Source organism: Argiope bruennichi, chromosome X1 (genome assembly GCF_947563725.1).
Source record: "Argiope bruennichi chromosome X1, qqArgBrue1.1, whole genome shotgun sequence".
Taxonomy (NCBI): domain Eukaryota; kingdom Metazoa; phylum Arthropoda; class Arachnida; order Araneae; family Araneidae; genus Argiope; species Argiope bruennichi.
The window spans coordinates 57,978,137-57,982,474 of record NC_079162.1 but is presented as its reverse complement, the minus strand read 5'-3'; the positions used below and the strand labels follow the sequence as shown (position 1 = coordinate 57,982,474).

At 28.9% G+C, this 4,338-nt stretch overlaps 1 non-coding gene across 1 annotated transcript; it reads right to left on the bottom strand.

Moving 5' to 3' along the window:
• Positions 1-498: 498 nt before the first annotated feature.
• Trnat-cgu (transfer RNA threonine (anticodon CGU)) lies at positions 499-571 on the bottom strand. The gene has a single exon. It is a non-coding gene; the product is annotated as a tRNA-Thr (tRNA).
• Between the last annotated feature and the right edge of the window lie 3,767 nt (positions 572-4,338).

The following is a 4,338-nucleotide window of genomic DNA, read 5'->3' as shown; positions in this document are numbered from 1 at the left end:
TATACGTAAAAGTACCATAAGAATTTACAAAAGCAATAGCAATAAAATGCCTATATGCTCCAATACCAAAATCTGCCACCAAGGAGGTTTAATTTCACGAAACTTATTTTGTAACAAAATTGCCGTAACCTCTGGTCTATGGTGGTGCACGGCAGACTTATGAAGAGACTCGTTCACATGTAACGACATAAAACAGAAAAGCATGATTTTTTCGGAAGTATACTCTTCTTGCATAATGTCTTTATGGAAAAATTTTCATGAAATCTCCCGAAAACTTTTATATAGAAACTTAAATTTGTGTTCCATTATAATGCCCAACCACCATTGAGAATTTACAGAACCTCGACTCTACAGGATCGACAGAAACTCGACTTATGAAATAAACCATTGCGCAAAATTGAGAAAAAAAAATAAAAAATCCCTTTCGAAGTATTCATTTCATTACTAACACTCAATTAACAAAAATTTTATTGGGTGAAAATTCATGAAAAAAATTTCCGCCACCAGTGGGATTTGAACCCACGACCTCTGGTTTACGAGACCATTGCTCTAACCGCTGGGCTATGGTGGCTTGTACTGAAGTTTTACAAATTCCACTTTTCATGAAAAACTTGGCATAACAAATAAAACGTTTTTATTAAATAATTTCTCAAAAAATCTCTTCTTTTTCAGAGTTGTAATACAAAAGAAAAAAACGGAAGCGTTCGCGTAGCGTTTCGAGTACAGCTACCAATGAGAATTGAGCTCGCGAACTCTGGTAGACAAGACCGTAGTTCAGTGCTCTAAACACTGAATGCGTTACTGTATTTCAGTGTTTAGAGCACTGAACTACGGTAGCGCATTCTAAACTCTAATCAGCAAGAGTGGTCTCCAAATTTTCTGGCATGCTCTTTTATAAACTTCTCATGTCAGGGAACGTCTTCCATGGCACTCGCATACAATAGTTATGAAATATTAACCTTCGGCTTGAATTTAGCATTTTTACTGAATCTATCATGTCCTCCTCGGTAAGTGTTTTGGCGATTAATCCCTGGTGTACGATTTATAATATCTGAAAATCGAATTTGTGCTTTAGGCTGGTTTCACACACGGCGTTTTATCTGCGAGAATATTTTACCGCTCACAGAAATCGAACGTTTACACACACGGCGGTAATATTTCCATCGTCGTCGTAAGAGTAGGCTTAATTTCATCAATAAACAAACTTACTTTAACAGTGGTATTTAAACCATTTACTGCATATGTTTAATTTGAAAAGAATAGATAGCAAATTAATTCTGTCTTTTTTGTTATTTTGTCATCGAATGAAGAGGAATAGGCAAAAAAAGTCGATTTATTTGGATTCATCCAATTAATGAAAAAAACGAGAGAAGTTTGGGGCTTTTCACACGTTATTTGAAGATTTGAGGCAAGAGATTCTTCAATTACTTCAAAATGTCGATGATTTGATTTGTTGGATTATATGGCGACTAAAAGATTTCACCACAAAAATACGAAATTCCATTCAGCCTGCAAAAATACTGACAATAACTTTTGAAATCTGTAAGTTGGAGTTTTAAATTGCATTGAGTAAAATAAATGTTTTATTTTTGTGCATATAGGCAGCTATGATAAAAGACTGTGACTCGTCGATTTTTAAATAGATTTTACTGTGGAAATCAATAGAAAGTAGTTCAAAAAATCTACCTGATGAGAAGCACTTGCCAGGTACAAAAAGTTCAGAAGTTTCATTCTTTTTTACTGGTTTTGGAGCATTTGGGCTGCATAAAAATTACATTTTTTGTGCAGCTCAAATTCGGTGCTTGTGCCATAAAACCAAAATAAATTAATCATAGATCAAGAAAATATTAGAAATTTGAAGTAAATTATTAATCTGTGCTTGTAAAATGTTGTCTATTGAAAATTGGCTCATACTAACATTTATAATGAAGTATAAAAATTTCTACTACATAAAATAATTTTATAAGTTAATAGTAAATAGCAAGAATATAAGAAATTTCATATAATTTAAAGAAGTGTTGCATTTTTGTGTATGGAATTTTTATGAAACTTATTTTTGAAATATTCATAGTTAATCTTATGTCAAGAAAATATTAAAAATTTGAAATAAATTATTAATTTGTGTTTGTAAAATGTTGTCAATTGAACATTACCCTAACACTACCATTTACAATGAAGTATAAAATTTCTGCAATATGAAGTAATAGCTTTCTTGCTATTTATAAATTAATAGTAAATAGCAAGAATATAAGAAATTTTGTATAATTTCAAGAAGTATTGCATTTTTGTGTATGGAATTTTTATGAAACATATTTTTGAAATATTCAGAGTTAATCATAGGTCAAGAAAATGTTAAAAATTTGAAATAAATGATTAATTCGTATTTGTAAAATGTTGTCAGTTGAACATTACTTAACACTAGAATTTACAATGAAGTATAAAATTTCTACAATATGAAGTAATAGCATTCTTGCTATTTATAAATTAATAGTAAATAGCAAAAATATAAGAAATTTTGTATAATTTCAAGAAGTATTGCATTTTTGTGTATGGAATTTTTAAGAAACTTACTTTTGAAATATTCAGAGTTAATCATAGGTCAAGAAAATATTAAAAATTTGAAATAAATGATTAATTTGTATTTGTAAAATGTTGTCAGTTGAACATTACCTAACACTAGAATTTACAATGAATTAAAAAATTTCTACAATATGAAGTAATAGCATTCTTGCTATTTATAAATTAATAGTAAATAGCAAGAATATAAGAAATTTTGTATAATTTCAAGAAGTATTGCATTTTTGTGTATGGAATTTTTATGAAACTTATTTTTGAAATATTCAGAGTTAATCATAGATCAAGAAAATATTAGAAATTTGAAGTAAATTATTAATTTGTTATGATTATTAATTTATTATTGTTGAAGTAAATTATTAATTAATAATGCTGGCTATTGAAGAAATATATAATGAGAATTTTATAATTGAGACTTTTACACAATTTTTAACCAATGCATTAAAGGGGGGGGCATCTTAAAATTGGAATTTTAGTTTTTATTCATTTTTTTCATTGTTTTTTAGAAATCGTTTGTTTATTGCTTAAGTTAAACAATATAAAAGTATATAATAAATAATATATTTTTATAAGAATTATGTATTTTTCTGTTTTGAATTTTCATGAAATAAATTTTTTCAATAACATATGATATGGGCAATATTAGAAATTTAAAAGTAGATGTATTATATATATATATATATATATATCAGTAAAATTACACTGATTAACTATGAAATTGAAGCTATGAATGTGTTAACATTTTTCCCATGCATTAAACAATGAAATAAAATAAATAGGAAATATAAATGAAGGAAACAAAATTTATATATAGATAGATGTGCGGATGATCAAATTTAAAATTATTTTAGATTATTTTAACAATTGTTTATTTTTCTTAAAGAGCAATAAAAAATTCATTTTGTCATTTAAAAATTGTATAGGGTACGAATATGGTGAAATATAAAAGTTAAAATGAAAATCATGGGAAACGTCATTCTATCAAAAGCAAGTGTTTAATGATGTAAAATATCTTCAATAATTACTATGGATGTGATATGAGCGAACGATTTAATTGCGAATATTTACATAAAAATATCTCGAAAGCATATTTACATCGAGAAAACGAAAAATGAATTGATGTGGAGTTGAGTTGCAACTAGTATGACGCTTACATAATCTCCCACCTTGCAATTTTATGGAGTACCTGAAATTGCAACAAAAGTTATAAATTGAGTCTACTGGGAATTTTAATACGTCGACCAGCTTTAGTGACAATATCAGGAGCTACTTTGGTTATATAATCATCATCTTCACTGGAATCTTGAACTGAAACAACTGGAGTTGCAGGGAGTTGAGTGTTTGTATCTTTATCCTTTTGTTAAGCAATGAATGGTAATTTTTCAGAACTACTGATTTCCATTGAATAAAGTCTCTGGAATGGTCTTAATTTTTCCCCTTGAGTTGTTCTTACTCTGGCGAACTTAAATGTCCATCTGCTTCAGGGAGGACTTCAGTTACAATTCCTAAGGGCCAGTGAAGGCGTTATTATGTCTCCATCATTCAAAGATTCATCTCGGTTGTGACGACCTTTATGCACTAACATTGCTAAGCATTCGTTGCGAAATCTCGTTCTTAAATCATGCCGTAGTTTTTGAATAAAACGTAAACTTCTATGTATGTTTTTACTATCGATTTTGTCTAAATCAGTTGTATCACTACTAGGAATGCTGTGCAAGAAACAAGCAGGTGTCAATGGCCTTAGACCTTCTGAATTATCTTCAA